The following is a 17800-nucleotide window of genomic DNA, read 5'->3' as shown; positions in this document are numbered from 1 at the left end:
GACTGTTTCACAAACCTTGCACGATTTCGAGCTGGCTTCAGTCGGCATTTAATACTCAGTAGAGGGTCAGTTCCGACTCTGCGACAAAATCAACCCCAGCAATCAGTACAGCCTGTGAGTATCACATTTTCTTTTGTTTTAAATTTGTGTTGCACCATATTCCTGTTGTAAGAATTGCATGTTAGAATGGCACGTTAGCTCTGGTTTGTTCCTCTAAAGGGAATGAGCTAACCCCTTAGCAGCTAGGGATGTGTATCAAGAACCGGTTCCTTTTGGGTATCGTTAAGAAATGACTCGATCCACCAACATCAATAAGCTTTGTGCTTAACGATTATGTTATCGGTCCTTCAGAGTGGCCGTTGTTTTGGGGGGTGTTTGTCAGGAAAATGATAATTTCTGTATTGATTACAGACCCTGCAGCGGGTCCGTAAACAACTTTTCTGCAGCGTGGCTTTGCTTTGAACCTTGAACCAATTGAAGCAGTGCTTCGCAGATTGAAGCAATGCTTCGATTATTCTTTCTTTCTTTTGCTTAATTTTCTCCTGCTAAAACCCTAAAAAGCATAAGTCTGTGAGTATTATTTACCTTTTCTATGTTAAACTGACCTGTTATGTTCTTCTGAAACAGTTGATAGACGTATTTTATAACTTAAAAACGGGAGCGATGCTAACACGTTAGCATGTCTATGGCATTTTCAATGTTAAAAGTTAGCATTGCAGCTGTCATGTTCGGGTGCATTTGCTTTCAAATTGTAATATTTCTTAAATTTATTTTTGTTTATATATTAATAATCTAATGATTATTATATACAATTTTAGAGAAAGAGGCAAATAAACCTGAATAGAAACACAACAGAAAATATAAAAGTAATGAAAATACATAAATAATGCTTTCTTTTCAGTGAGAGCAAGGGCAGCCAATCAAACAACGGCAACCGATCAGCGCCACCTACTTGCATTTCATAATGAGGTTGCCAAATAAGCTCCGAAACGACGCCATTAAAGGCAAACGAGGCATTCTAAACCCAGCATAGTAACATAGCTGTTTCAGAGAGTCTTTTAGGAAGGTTCTGAGCCATTACAGACCCAACCAATTTTTTTTGGGCTACATATCACATCACAGAACAAGGATTAATGCCCCATTCAACCTCTCTCTATCACCTTTAACTGACATGACATGGATGAGAGAATACAACTCCCTCTGCACACAATACCAGTCCATCACACACCACATCTGCAGCCACTGTCTGATGAAGCCAACAGAACTACATCATCTGCGAAAAGCAGAGATGCAATTCTGAGGCCTCAATCCCTGACTTTGCAGTCCTATGCATGAAAATCACAAGCAGGATTGGTTAAAAGGGACAGCCCTCTCAGAGTCCAACACCCACCAGAAACATGCCTGATGAAATGCAGAGAATGCGGTCACAGCTCTTACTTTGGTTGTATTGCATGTTGAAGCAGACCGGGTACCCCATACTCCCACAGCACCTCCCTAACACAACTTTGGGTACCCAGTCATGGTCCTTTTGAAGTCCACAAAACACATGTAGACTTCCTCAGTATAATCCCAAACACCCTCTAATATCTGTGTGAGGGTAAAGAGCTAATCCCCCATTCCACAACCAGGATGGACTCTGCATTGTGCCTCCTGAATCTGAAGTTCGACTACCAGTCTATGTCTCCTTTCTAACACCCTGGCATAGGCTTTCCAAGGGAAGCTGAAAAGTGTGAGGCTTCTGTAAGTGGGACACACCCTCCTTTCCCCTTTTTGCATGGAACCATCACCCAGTTTGCCAATCCAGATTACTGTCCCAGACTTCCATGCAACATTGCATAGGTGTGTCTGCTATGATAGTCCAACACTCAGACTTCAGCATTTCAAATCTCGTCCACTCCCAGAAACTTGATACCGTGAAGTTTTTTGGCTACCTCAGTGACTTCTACTAGGGAGATAGCAGTATAGCTGCTGAACCCTTGTCAGTAGAGTTGAGGAGATCCTTGAATGGGATGGATTGTTGTCTGCTTGGGTGGCTACCATTCAGAACCAAAAGCAGTTCTGTAGTGTGTTAGGTGTGGTAATACACGGCAGCAGCACATACTCCCAGAAGTGACCTATTACTCAAAGAACATCACCAATCTCTTATATTTTAAAGAACAATGTACTTTGACTGACTTATTAGAACATAGAAAAGCTGTTTGAGATTTAAGCATGTGAAAAAAAAAATCCAATGCTACAGAATGTCAATGTATAAGTGTTGGATGTTACTTATTTCAAAATAAAGAATAAAAACAGAACAAAGAAAGACAGATTTTCTTCAACTATGACATAAAAAAACAAACAACAACAAAAAAGAATGCTCAATTTGATTTGCTAAGTCATTAAGAACATAATATGGTCACTCTCTACTGGAACATAAATTTTGTTTCAGTAATGTACTGACTCTACAGTAGATGATTTAACAAAAGAAAAATATCACAAAAAATGTGGCATGAAGATGGCACAATATTCTAAAGCTTTTAAGAAACCGATGTATGTCGTTTTATGTCCACATTCTGATTAGTTTATGACACAAATGCATAATCCTAAATCGGCTCAAATGGTTTCATCTCACAATTCCACATTTCATTTCTAGTATCCGACAGATAAGCCAGTCCCACACAATACATGCATTAGTGCCAGTATTTTCCACATCAGTGTGACAGGTCTGTTATAAATATGATGCATATAAAAGCCAGACAGTGAATCCAGGTCAGAAGTTCAAGTCCAGTTCACCAAGGTTTGCCTACGTCCTGTTACACAGGAGCAACATATGCTAGCAAGGTAAACAAAACGTGTATGAAAACACAGACACAGGCACACAAACATACATGCTGACATTTCATGTGATCTTCCATTGAGGCAGCGGACTTCCACTTTACCAAGCTGAAAAAACAGTGCCTGGATGGGGCAAGCTTAATTTAAGAATGTCTGAGTTTCCTCTTCAGGAATAAGTCAGCAGGCCAACATCAATCTGTGTGTGTGTGCGTATGTGTGTGTGTGTGGTGAACTGGTGGTGAAAGAGGTGTTTCACGGTTAGCGGTGCACAGATTCAGAAAGCCAGGGTTTTATTCTACTGAAACACAGCAAAGTAAATTCACATAATGTGTGTGTTGTATTCGTGCATTATTTTTTATTCATTACATTTTTATGAAATTTCTACATGTTCTGTCTGGGGCAGGTGGTGGTCAAGCAGTTAGGTGCGCTTGTTTCCCGAGGAAGGTTCAGGGTGTCGTGGACTGAACGGTCCCACCTAAAAATCCGTCTGCCCTGCCTTCACTGTGCATGCATCATTAGCCGCGGTTCATGGATTATCACATCGTTTCTGCTTCAAACTGCACTCCAGTCATCATCTATCTCAGCAACAGACATCTGAAGCTTTTGTACAACAATCATTTCCACATAAATTCAGCATTATTTCATCAGAAAAGGCAGAGGAAGCGATCAAAGCGTCGCAGCTACATGAGCTGCTAGCTGATGCGTGTCGGTCATTTCAAAGCATCACAGAGTTTCTCCTCATTTCTGCTTAAAACAGCCTCGTTTCTGCTTAAAACTGACTTTAGAATGATTTAAAAGGTTTTACTTTGTCATTTGATAATTAATAACCCCATTAATCTATTAGATCTCTTTGGATGAAGAGACTCTGTCTTAGACGAGCGACCAACCTCCGAAATGACACATGCGCAGTGGAGGCAGGGCGGACCAATTTTTAGGGGCGGACCATTCGGTCTGCAACACCGGTTCAAAGCAAAGTCTGCCCATTCTCTATGTAATATGTAGTTGTGTCGGAATACGCATTGGGTCTAAAACATGTGCCAAATCAACATGGAAATCCACCTCAGATCTGCTGTGGTGATCCTGAATGAAAGCAAGGGAGAAGCCGAAGAGACTTATTTTCCTATATTAGTTGTCTGCATAAATTAAACATACTGAGCCACAGAATTACTGTATGAGCCTTATTCATAGAGCATTTACAATAAATAATTTTTCAGCAAAGATCCATCCATTTACATTCAAACACAAAGATCAAGTAGTTCTCCCAATGTTATTCTCCTTTTTAATTATGCAAAACAACACATCAAACAATTCTGTATTTACGCTGCAAAAGACAGCGAAAGTGAGTCTCTTTCGGCAGTCCATTAGGGTTAATTACAGTCTTGTGTTGGGATGCTTGTAACACAGCAGAGTTGGTAATTAAAGACCAGGTAAGACATTAACTTATTTTGTTAGCCATTAATCAGCGTTTACCTTCAGAGTACACTTGCTTTGTAATTAATAATCAAGCTTGGACAATGAGTAACTACCCAAGAGGAAGTTCTGTGTGCATGCATTTGTGATTATGAACCTATGTTACTGAAAATAGTGTTTCCTGTAATCTAAAGAGCAAAGATGCATCCTATCATACATATCAGCAGAAACAAGTCATGAAACAAAGAAACTGGTATTAGACGAAAAAAAAAAGTCAGTGGAACACAGACATTACTTTTCTCTTCGTGCATGTAATCCCTCATCACCTTCATTCTCTCTTTTGTTCCTTCCTAACTAGTGTTTATCCTTCCCTTGACATCTAAATGGTCAGTGTAGGCTTGAAATGATTATATCTAGAGAAGGCCTCAGTGGCTCCATTTTTACCTCTCACCAACATACGTCTCTGTCAGCTTTTCAGCCCCCACTCAACAAAAAGGGAGCTTTTCAAGCAGGAGATTGGTTACACTTTATCTGCACATTTACCCTGTGTTCAGCATGTTCCAAACTGATAAAATTCTGCTGGTGTGACTGACACCAGAGCACTCAACTTTCTGTTGGAACATATTTTGCTTTTAAAAACAAACAAACAAACACACAAACACACAAACGAGGTTAATGCATACCAGTACGTAACAGACGGGGGAGCTAACCAGTCAAATGCAGAAGGACTGCATGCAGGTTTTATTACATTTAAATAGGAATTGGAGATGTTATTGCACACAGGGTATGCCTTACTCCCCTCCCTCCCTCTTTCAGCCCCATTAGTGTGCCATGCTGGTACATCAGTTTCTTCATAGATGATTACAGACGGGTTCTGTCTCCACTTCTGCTCATCTCCTTCTGCCGACAGTGTACCAGCATGCAAACTGCAATCATATCATCACTGCACCACACATAGAGGCAGGATGCAACTGGAGTAAGGGGGAGGGAAATACAATGAAAGTCATAAAGAGAATGATGTAAAACAGAACAACAAACACGGACAGAAACAAGAGTTTGGAGCTTTGCCCTTCAACATTTTCCAATCATGTCACTTAAACAGCCCCAGCCCCCCGTGAAAGCAGAATTCCAGAATTCTGTTACAGATATCTTTGCATGCATAACATTTTCTGCAACAGCTCAGCTGGCTAGGCCCACATCAGCCTGGCTCCACACAAGAACTTTGATTTCTGTCCACTGCATGTGCAATCATTCAAAATAACAAGGATTCAGTGGTCTGCTCTGTGTTGCTGAGACAGACAAAGATGATTACCCCCTCCTACACATATGCTTTTGCTATAGCAACCTGACAACAGCAGTTCCAACAGCAGAAGAGGTGGCTGTTGGGAGCTGAGTGCATGTTGACTGAAGTGCATGGTGCCCTGACAGCCTTCCCTCAACCTCGTCACCTCTGTTGCTCTGCTGACTCTCATCACAATGGCTGCTGTCTGTGAACTTGCCAGGCTGCCAAGGACACAAAGACGACCGCGTCAACCTTTGACATCAGAAGCTGCAACCAAAAGACCAGAAACATGCTGAGTTGGCAGCTATGATAACAGGCCAGAGACTCATGTCTTTTCCACCCAGTTAAAGTAGCTAAAGTCAATAGAACATAAGTCAATAGTGCACGCATACAGATGGCAACTGTGTCAAACCAGAGTTTTAAAAAGTGTACCTCGAGATCATGGATAAAAGGTGAATGTCTTCTGACAAACACTGGCCAGTGTGAAGGCATAAAATATCAAGGTTTAAGACAATTTAATTTGAAACACCATATAGGTTTTGCGTTGAAGTTTGACAAACTGACATTTCAAAGAACTGATTCACTGTTAGATGTTAAGGCCACACACCCACACAGCTCCAAGTGGAACAGAGATTTAGTGGCCAAGATGACATAGACAGTGTTAACTGACATATGGAGCATGTCTAAGATGACGTATGTATTCAACACAATGTCACTGAGGAGCTACTGTGTGAGGGCGGAGGATGACAAAGTCCTCATAATGTATTGCAGGCTGATGAGAAAAGGTTGCAACTGAGTACATGATTACTTCTCAGGGAATCTATAAATATGATTTAACTGGCTTCAATTGCAATATAATAACAAAACAAAAGAGAAAATCACAGACATCTGCAATTATTATTATACTTAAATTAAGTTCCTTCAGCTGCTACCTTATTTTCACTTAGGGTCACCACAGCATATCTGAAGTGGCTCTACATGCTGATCTGGCACAAGTTTTACACCGGATGCCCTTCCTGATGCAACTCCACATTACATGGAGAAATGGCAGGGGTGGGGTTTGAACTGGGAACCTTCTGCACTGAAACCAGGTTCACTAACGAAGAGAAGCTTGAATCTTCGACTGGACTGGGTTGCTTGACGTGAGGACGTTTCGCTTCAAATCACAGAAGCTTCCTCAGCTAAAATTCTTGCTCTAGTAGTCTGACTTCTGTCTTGACTCTTGTAGAGAAGAATAAGACAGAAGCCAACAAAGCTGGAGTTTTTAACCTAACCAGACCCCTCCTACCGAGAGGCCAACTGCTACGGGCTAGTGACTAAACAATAGCTCTAATTAGCCCCTACTGTGCTCTAGTTAGCACCCTCCTAATGACAGGGCAGCTGTCCCTCCTAATGATGGGACGGAAGCCTCTCCCGATGGCTCCCTTGACGACTCTCCTGATGATGTGAATGACTCATTACCATGAACAAAAAACTGAAACTGCTTTGACCTGAGTACCCCATTGTAAACAGGGGACAAAGCGTGTCTGAGACCCCCTCCCCGGTTAAGGCTGGGTTTCAACTGTTTTACAAAGAATGCTTCCTTGACCCCTCTCTCAAACCATTTCTTCTCTCTGGCTAAGATTTTAACTTCCTTGCCCTCAAACATGTGGTTAGTGTCTTTCAGGTGGAGATGAACTGCAGACTGAGGTCCACTGACGCCCTCTCTGCGGTGCTGGTATAGCCTTTTGTGTAAAGGTTGCATAGTCTCACCTATGTAGTGTTCATTACAGTTTTCCTGACATCTGATAGAATACACTACATTGCTCTGTTTGTATCTAGGGATCCTGTCCTTAGGGTGAACTAATTTCTGTCTCAAGGTGTTAACCAGTTTAAAGTAAACTGGGATTTTGTGCTGTCTGAAGATCCTCTGTAGTTTTTCCCCTACTCCTGCTAAATAAGGGAGAGACACTCTTCTTCTTGTCTCCGTCTCCTGTCTATCTGGTCTCTTTGTTTTCTGGGACTTCTGCACTTTGTCCAGGGACCATCGTGGGTACCTACATACTGTGAGGGCTTTCTGTACAAGTTGTTGTTCTTTAGCCCTTCCCTCTGCAGTTGTGGGCACCTGTAGGGCTCTGTGTTGAAGAGTCCTGATCACCCCGAGCTTGTGTTCAAGGGGGTGGTTTGAGCCAAAGAGCAGATATTGGTCAGTGTAAGTGGGTTTTCTGTAAACCCGTCTGGAGCTGCCTGTTCTCTCCAATCGTAACATCACAGTCCAAGAAGGCTAAATGGTTGTTTCTGGCATCCTCACGTGTGAACTTGATATTGGAATCCACCGAGTTGATGTGTTCTGTAAAGTCCTCGACCTCCTGTTGCTTGATTTTAACCCATGTGTCATCGACATATCTGAACCAGTGACTGGGAGAGATGCCCATGAACAACGTCAAGGCTGTCTTCTCCACTCGCTCCATGTACAGATTGGCCACAATGGGGGATACCGGAGACCCCATCGCACAACCATGGATCTGCCTGTAGTAATTCCCCCTAAACAGGAAATACGTGGTGTTAAGACAGATCTCCAAGAGTTGGCAGATGTGGTCTGGTGTGAGTTTGGTCCTTTCAAATAGAGACACATCCTCCAGCATTCTCTGCCTCACAGCTGAGATGGCCTCAGCGGTGGGGATGCAGGTGAACAACGATGTCACATCAAATGACACCATAGTTTCATCTGCCTCAGATTCAACCTTCTCTACTATGGAAACCACCTGGACAATTGAGAGCCTACACAGAAACTCTTTATTTTACTTTGACTTTTATTTGTTTTATTGCCTGCTGCAATTTTATTGTTACTTTTAATTTATTTATTTACGACTGGGGTAACTTGGTGTCCATTTTTTAATTATGTACAGCACTTTGGTCAACTGCTGTTGTTTCAAACATGCTTTAGAAATAAAGGTTGAGAGAGAGAGACATGGCCAACCCCTCAGTATGCTGTCTGTGTGTCTCTGACGAAAACAGGAAACAGGGAACCAGCCAGTTGAAGCAAGCTACCAGATTATTCCATCCAGAAATTCTGGAAGCACAAATGGAAATGGTTAATTTGCCCTTTTCTTCCGAAATATGAACATAAAAGTGTACCGATCCTGCATTTATGATGAATCACTGGCCCCAAATGAAATCAGTGAGACCTTCAAGTTTACAAATTTGTATAAAATTTCATGGATATGAAGGCTGTCAAAGAGAACACTGCATACAGCGATTTCAACTCTGCACAGAGCAAGGTTTTATGAGATGGCATCATTTGTGCAAAAATAAAGCAAACTTAAAGTAAGCACAAATGTACTCGGATGTATCAAAGTGTGCGTAGGCATGAATCCAAGCACATTTGATTTGTACATCCCACTAATGTGGAACTGAGCATGGAACCAAACTCCTCCCTAACCACGCCCTATTTAAATATGCAATTTCATGTAAATTGGACCTTTGAGCAGGGATTCCTCACATGAACACAGAAAAGAAATTATATTATAAATGACTGTAACTTATGTGGAGACACGCAGAAGTAGTTTTTTATTCGGTACGCTGTTAAACAAATTAATCATGAAACTGGAAAAGTGTTCAAGAAAGCGATGCCGTGAGCTTAAAAAGGTGTGGCATGCCTCCACTGACAGTGACATTCACAATTTACACACGTGTTTATTGACAAAACCTGAACACAGGAAGCCTGTTAAGAAGCTCTGCAGCTCTCACCATCAAGCAAAAAATAAAAAAGACTAATAATAATACTAATAATAAATAACATATTTGAATGTGCATATGCACAAATGTTCCCATGCTGGTTTAAGTTTGGATAAATTACACCAATACACTATTTACACAGCAAGCAGCCAGCCATCGTGCACCGTGTCAGCTGCCTGATGCGCATTTGTGCATCACATATGATGTGAACATGTGCGCAGTCAATAGCTCTGATTACAATGAAACTGGCTCTCGCTGCAAATTGCGCTTTAAAGTTGGAACGTGATGTCCCTGATGACATTTGGATGATTGCGTTCCACACAGCTGGCACGGCTCGGCTCAAGGCTGATTGGCACACTCCTGACCGATCAGCTGGAATGCCCGTTTTCAGGAAGCACAGCATGGGCAGCACCTGTGTGAGCACCGCCTGGCTCCTCATCGGAGTGCGCTTTGGGGCGGCTGCAGTTCTGCGCGGAACTCCAGTCACACTGGCCTTGGCAATCAAAATTGGTTTGATTGTCATCTGCAAGAAAATCCTCGCATTCCCCGAATACACGCTCCTGTCTGATTCCACCATTTGCAAGGACCTCTGACGCTAATGCAGCCAATGTTAGTGTCATTTTACGCATCACTTTGTGCATGGTTTTATATCCATCCAAACACGTGGAATTGCAATAATTGCAAACACGTGTGTGTCTTAAATGTTCATCAGTGCGTCTCTGATGTGCACATCACTCTGATGACTTCTTGTTTTCACACTATTAAAGGCTCCCTGTGTCACCTGTATGTGTCGGAAATGGCACAATAGCTGTAGAAACGTGCGTACATCAGCCAGGATTTTTGCATGACGCACCTCACATTTCCACGCTCAAGTCACTTTTGATACATCTGCACATAGACGTGGAGACAGGCGTACGCCAGGTATTTGTGCGTGTGCATGCTTTGTATATGAGGCCCCTGGTCATTTAAAAAAAAAAAAAAAAAAATCCTATTTCCTATGTTAGCAAGCTGGTGAAAAATCATACTGCATTCTGCCGGTGCAGCATAATTTTACACCGCTTTGGTTAAATACCATGGATGGAGCAAAAATCGGGGGGGGGGGGGGGGGGGTCAACACTGAACACAGTTATGTGGCAGAGTTTATGCATAACAAAGCACAGGGCACTATTTGCAAGAGGCTGATTTAATTTTAACATGCGCAAAATCTTCATTTTCATACTGCTGTCTAGATCATGTTTCCACCCATTAACAATTGTGCAATTAGTCTTAGTAAATCACCTGCAGGGTGGCACAGTGGCTTAGTGGTTAGCACTGTTGCCTCAGAGCAAGAAGGTCGTGGGATTGCTTCCCGCTTGGTCCTTTTTGTGTGGAATTTCCATGTTCTCCATGTGTTCACGTTGCTTCCCTGCTCCAGCTTCCTCCCACTTCCAAAGACATGCAAGTTAGGTGAACTGGAAACTGTAAATTGACTGTAGGTGTGCGTGAGAGTGTGACTGGGTTTATCTGTCTATATTAGGCCCTGTGGTAGACTAGTGTCCTGTCCAGGGTGTATCCCACCTTTTGGCCCTGTGACTGCTGAGATAGGCTCCAGCCCCCACCCCACGACTTTTGATTGCAGAAAAAAGTATAGAAAATGAATGAATGAAAATCACCTGCACAACTGTGTACACCCCAACATGCAAAAGTTTGGACTTCTATTCTCTCTATTCACTCTGCTATTACCTAGAACATGCAAAACAACACAGAACATGCAATAACAAAAAATGTTGCAACAAATAAACCACATATGAGTCATTATTTGTGACGACAGTCTAACTGAAAACACAATATACCACGAGGAGCAAACTAGATGCCCAGTACTCAGATAAACAGGATATGTTAGTAAGACAGTGAGTGAGTCGGTGTCCATTGCTCCTAAAGCCCACTCCAAAATAGTAGCACCTCCAGTTTATTCACAAGATGCACTGTCACCCAAAAAGCAAGTTTCTTGGATCTGAGGTTCCAATAGACTGCACAACTTCATGTTTGGCTTCGATTCCTGAATAGTCACCAAACACCCCCACTGAGGTTCATTATCACTCAGATCAAAGTCATCTGAGAAATGGCCCCACACGAGCTGAACCAAACATACTATATGTCCATGAAGAGTCCATTTACTTTCAAGATTGACCCCAGTCTGTACATGGTCCACAACAATCCAAGTGCAGCTATCCAGATAGGAACACCCTCAGTAGATGGACGGCCTGCTCTTTGCAATAAACTTTAAAACACAGACAGAACCGCCTGAGTGATTTTCCATGCACATGTATAACAAATGCCAGTTAATAAAAATAGGCATTTACAATAAGAATTTTTTCTTTTCAAGGTAACTCAAAGGGGTGATTTTCTTTTGTGTGCTTTTTCGTTTATATGCTTGCACATGTGTCACTCAACAAACAACACAGCAATCATCATCCCTTATCAAGTCATGTTGAGGATTACATTTTTCATCCCTAATCCAACATTAAGGACACATTCTCATGATGGCCGTGACATCATCAAGGTCATTTGACCACAGAGAGGGCACAGGGATGGGAAGCCAAACACCACAGGAGAGGATTAATGAATATAGGAGACAGAGTTGCTGGTGAAAAAGAGGGAGCCAGTGTAATAAAGATGACAAAATAGAAACAAAATCAAATACCACATTTCTTTCGTTTGTGAGAGTAGCTGTCCCTCTATTTGCATTTAAAGACAACCTGCCATTGCTTCAGTTTATCAGGCAATGATCCTTCTCAACGAGAAGTACTAAGATCTCCAATCTCTACAACATGTACACACCACACTACACCAGACCACACCAACTGAACACTGCTTGTCTACCATAGGCTGCTGAGTCATACATTTAGTACAGAAAACACTGAAGATTCATTTGATAGAGTCATAGAGTTTGTTGCTCTATAAAAAAGCCCTCCGTAAAGCTAGGACATCTTTCTATTCATCACTAATTGAAGAAAATAAGAACAACCCCAGGTTTCTTTTCAGCACTGTAGCCAGGCTGACAAAGAGTCAGAGCTCTATTGAGCTGAGTATTCCATTAACTTTAACTAGTAATGACTTCATGACTTTCTTTGCTAACAAAATTTTGACTATTAGAGAAAAAATTACTCATAACCATCCCAAAGATGTATCGTTATCTTTGGCTGCTTTCAGTGATGTCGGTATTTGGTTAGACTCTTTCTCTCCGATTGTTCTGTCTGAGTTATTTTCATTAGTTACTTCATCCAAACCATCAACATGTTTATTAGACCCCATTCCTGCCAGGCTGCTCAAGGAAGTCCTACCATTATTTAATGCTTCAATCTTAAATATGATCAATCTATCTTTGTTAGTTGGTTATGTACCACAGGCTTTTAAGGTGGCAGTAATTAAAACATTACTTAAAAAGCCATCACTTGACCCAGCTATCTTAGCTAATTATAGGCCAATCTCCAACCTTCCTTTTCTCTCAAAGATTCTTGAGAGGGTAGTTGTAAAACAGCTAACTGATCACCTGCAGAGGAATGGTCTATTTGAAGAGTTTCAGTCAGGTTTTAGAATTCATCATAGTACAGAAACAGCATTAGTGAAGGTTACAAATGATCTTCTTATGGCTTCGGACAGTGGACTTATCTCTGTGCTTGTTCTGTTGGACCTCAGTGCTGCTTTTGATACTGTTGACCATAAAATTTTATTACAGAGATTAGAGCATGTCATAGGTATTAAAGGCACTGCACTGCGGTGGTTTGAATCTGTTTTGAATTTGTCTAATAGATTACAGTTTGTTCATGTTAATGGGGAATCTTCTTCACAGACTAAAGTTAATTATGGAGTTCCACAAGGTTCTGTGCTAGGACCAATTTTATTCACTTTATACATGCTTCCCTTAGGCAGTATTATTAGACGGTATTGCTTAAATTTTCATTGTTACGCAGATGATACCCAGCTTTATCTATCCATGAAGCCAGAGGATACACACCAATTGGCTGGACTGCAGGATTGTCTTGCAGACATAAAGACATGGATGACCTCTAATTTCCTGCTTTTAAACTCAGATAAAACTGAAGTTATTGTACTTGGCCCCACAAATCTTAGAAGCATGGTGTCTAACCAGATCTTTACTCTGGATGGCATTTCCCTGACCTCTAGTAATACTGTGAGAAATCTTGGAGTCATTTTTGATCAGGATATGTCATTCAAAGCGCATATTAAACAAATATGTAGAACTGCCTTTTTGCATTTACGCAATATCTCTAAAATCAGAAAGGTCTTGTCTCAGAGTGATGCTGAAAAACTAATTCATGCATTTATTTCCTCTAGGCTGGACTATTGTAATTCATTATTATCAGGTTGTCCTAAAAGTTCCCTAAAAAGCCTTCAGTTGGTTCAGAATGCTGCAGCTAGAGTACTGACGGGGACTAGCAGGAGAGAGCATATCTCACCCGTGTTGGCCTCTCTTCATTGGCTTCCTGTTGGTTCTAGAATAGAATTTAAAATTCTTCTTCTTACTTATAAGATTTTGAATAATCAGGTCCCATCTTATCTTAGGGACCTCGTAGTACCATATTACCCCATTAGAGCGCTTCGCTCTCAGACTGCAGGCTTACTTGTAGTTCCTAGGGTTTGTAAGAGTAGAATGGGAGGCAGAGCCTTCAGCTTTCAGGCTCCTCTCCTGTGGAACCAGCTCCCAATTCAGATCAGGGAGACAGATACCCTCTCTACTTTTAAGACTAGGCTTAAAACTTTCCTTTTCGCTAAGGCTTATAGTTAGGGCTGGATCAGGTGACCCTGGACCATCCCTTGGTTATGCTGCTTTAGACGTAGACTGTGGGGGGGTTCCCATGATGCACTGTTTCTTTCTCTTTTTGCTCTGTATGCATCACTCTGCATTTAATCATTAGTGATCGATCTCTGCCCCCCTCCATAGCATGTCTTTTTCCTGGTTCTTTCCCTCAGCCCCAACCAGTCTCAGCAGAAGACTGCCCCTCCCTGAGCCTGGTTCTGCTGGAGGTTTCTTCCTGTTAAAAGGGAGTTTTTCCTTCCCACTGTAGCCAAGTGCTTGCTCATAGGGGGTCGTTTTGACCGTTGGGTTTTTTCATAATTGTTGTATGGCCTTGCCTTACAATGTGGAGCGCCTTGGGGCAACTGTTTGTTGTGATTTGGCGCTATATAAAAAAAAAGTTGATTGATTGATTGATTGATATTGTTATTTTGTGCATCTGTTATTATTATGTATTTATTTATTTATTTTTATTTTATTTTTTTGCAGTTTGAGCTATTTATCAATGTAATCGTACCCACCACCATTGGCTAACAAGTGAAAGATTCTTGTTAACCCTTTCATTAAAGCCAAGCCAGCAGTGTGTTCAGCTGATTTATGGCTGTGAAAAGGGATACAGTGGACAACAAATTTAACTTACACTTCATTTGCTTTTCCCTTTGATCTTTTTCCAGTTCAAATGAGTTCTCAAATTATGAATGATTTTGATGTCTATCCATAACTGATTTACTTATGAAACAATGTGGACAACAGCAGACCCCATACAGAGTCACACCCTGAAGACTGGGAAACCAGTGCAAAAGTTTCAGGCACCTTAGAATTTTAACACAAATGTTGTGTCTAATATGCTACTTTTTACATCCACTAAAGAGGTAATGATTTCAGTGCTGTTTGTCTATTTGTCAGAAGGATTACTCCAAATCTACCAAACCGATTCTCTTGAAACTTGGTGGAAGGGTGGGGTGTGGGCCAAGGAGGAAACCATTACATTTTGAAGCATATCTGACAAAGAAGGGTAGATCCAGGAATTTCTTTACACTTTCTTTAATGTCGCAAGATAGGACAAGGTAGCATACTGTCAATTTATTAGAAATGAATATATACACAATCAAGAAAATAAAGCAGGTATTCACATTATGAGACATTTCAAAAACATATCTGGTGGACATCCTGACAACGACATGGATTTTATGACTGAAAATATGAATTTTAAGGTGGTGGTGCATTTATATTGTGTGAGCGTAAGTTAGGGCCCCTTCACACATAACATGATTGAAGTCGACTAGCTAGGAACTGTATGCCATTCATGAAAAATCAGATCCGCCTCAAACGCCTCGTACAGCTGTCACCACAACATTCGCACACACAACCGGCTGAAAGACAGCGAGTGCCCTGCGTGTGCTCATCCTTTTTCCCCCCCGTCTGCATATATAGTAATGGTAAATGGCACACTGGCAGAACCATTTACGTAGATTTATGCACATGCTCATCCGATCCCCCTCTCAGCAGGTGTCGACCAAATTCCAGGTGTCGCACACAAAGATCTAACACTGCTTGCTGCACACTTAGAAAACGTGGGGCTATTCGCACACCTGGTATGATAGTCTGTGAAAAGTGTCTTAAGTGCAACACGGGTGTGGCGTCATGTAGTAACACAGATAAGTGTGACTGTGCCGAATGCCTCCCCCACACAAATGGTGTGTGGAGTGTGATCGCTTTGCTATGGATACTAGCACATGTCAGCTGACTGCCGACTGACTGACAGCTGGACGTGACCGTGCACGCAAGGTGTTACATTACAACACAGACAAAAATATGCTGTAACGAATGCTGTTTTGTCAGTTATTATGGTGCTTTTTTCTCTCTTTTTTTTTTTTTTAAATACATTTATCTCCTTGTTGATTTTAGGCATCCTACACTCCTGTTATAAGACAGTGATTGTAGTGCAGTGGTACTGTTTCCGTCTGGTAATCTGAGCTTTTGTAAATTGCAGATTCGAATCCCACGGGTGGCATTTTTTTTTTTTTTTTTAACCAGGGTTATTTATTTATCTGCAGGGTTCTCTATTGCGTCCCCTTTTATTTATTATTTATATCTACCCAGTGATTTTCACTAATTATACAGCTGGGAATAAAGATGGGAATAAATTAAATCATATCGCTTCAGCTGATCGGCGCGTCAGCGCACCGCAAAGCTGCTGAATATCGTGCCATGCATGAAATCACGCCACGGGACGCCCCCGCGAGGCACGTGTTACTGCGGGATTTCCCCACATTGTAATAATTAAAACACATATCACATTTGCAGCGGATCACTGCCGATGTGTTCACGACGCGAGCACCGACTCTTCATGACATGGGAGCCAACTCTTCATGACATGAGAGCCGGCTGGCTTGACTGCATCAGGTAATTCATGTAAAACATAAAAAGGAGAACATTAATCCAAGTCATTTCATTACTTCCTGGTGTACGTCTAGGTGGAGGCTAAATTCGCTCTTTATAACAGGACTTAAGTATTATAAATTGTGTTTCTTTTTATTTTTCCCTCTGCTGCTGTGTGCGCTGCTTTCCACATGCTCGCGCTGTGTTTGTGCACGCGAACACGCGTGTGCACAAAACCGTCACCGCGGCATCATGCACACCTGTTTGAACGTGCATTCCTCATGACTGCAGGTGGAATGTTTTGTGGTTCCCCCTTTCGTTTTTGTTCACGGATTGTCTTACAGTTTCTGCGTCTTTCGTGTTATGTGTGAAGGGGCCCTTAATGTCAGTTGGAAGCCTGAAAATCTATTCATACCAATAAAGCTTAATCAGTCTGTTGTGCACACGGCATCAGAAGTAGAGAAGCTTGACTCTTCGACTGGACTGGGTTGCTTGACGTGAGGACGTTTCGCTTCAAATCGCAGAAGCTTCCTCAGCTGAAATTCTTGCTCTGGTAGTCTGACTTCCGTCTTGACTCTTGACTCCTTTTTTTTATTCTTCTCTACAAGAGTCAAGACGGATCAATACGCTCAGTTGCGACCTCCACGACGTGAGATGAAATGAGGATGGTGTGTGACATTCGTGGAAGATTTTTTGACAGGCAAAAACATGCTCCACGAATATCAAGAATATCACGCACCAACACACACTATTAAGAAACCTATTCAGATGCGTTAAGTCACATTAAGAATGTCAGGAATGTGTCACGAATGACAGAAAAATGACATTCGTAACGCGTCTTGGTTATGTGTAAATGCACCTTTATGTTTTGGAAATACAGCAGGTGGAGATTCCTATATTTTTCTTCTCCCTCAGATTTCTCCTGTAGTTAAAATAGTTACTTAAGAGTTGGCAGAGGCATGTGCTGTCAAAACACTTCCTGTGCTTCATTAGTGGATCAATAGAAAATCTAATGTGAAATTAGATCGTTAACAATTCCACTAAAGAAACTAATCAATCACACTTGCAAAGCTCATCTTAAAAACACAATCACAGACAGACAGACACATGCGTATACACACACACACACACACACACACACACACACACACACACACACACACACACACACACACACACACACACACACACACACACACACACACACACACACACACACACACACACACACACACACACACACAAAACCTGATTTCTTTATAGGTGTACTGCTCAGTAACAACAGCATAAAGAAGATGCTGATGATAGTGCAATAAAATTATTGTTCAAATCTGATTAGATGCAACTTAATTTTCTGATAAGTTGCAGGAGGCCATCTAAAAGAATTTATGTAT

The 17800-nt window shown here is 41.6% G+C and overlaps 1 protein-coding gene and 1 long non-coding RNA gene across 2 annotated transcripts in view; both read right to left on the bottom strand.

Annotated features, from left to right (window-relative positions):
* Positions 1-17800, bottom strand: part of fam172a (family with sequence similarity 172 member A) — a 538430-nt gene that overhangs the window by 128050 nt on the left and 392580 nt on the right.
* Positions 6593-17505, bottom strand: LOC117510366. The gene is made up of 3 exons (XR_004560696.1): positions 17285-17505; positions 15356-15357; positions 6593-6605 (listed from the first exon to the last, which is right to left on the bottom strand). It is a non-coding gene; the product is annotated as an uncharacterized LOC117510366 (long non-coding RNA).

Source organism: Thalassophryne amazonica, chromosome 5 (assembly GCF_902500255.1).
Source record: "Thalassophryne amazonica chromosome 5, fThaAma1.1, whole genome shotgun sequence".
Classification (NCBI taxonomy): Eukaryota; Metazoa; Chordata; class Actinopteri; order Batrachoidiformes; family Batrachoididae; genus Thalassophryne; species Thalassophryne amazonica.
The sequence above is the reverse complement of the archived record's forward strand: the minus strand, read 5'-3'. Positions and strand labels throughout refer to the sequence as shown.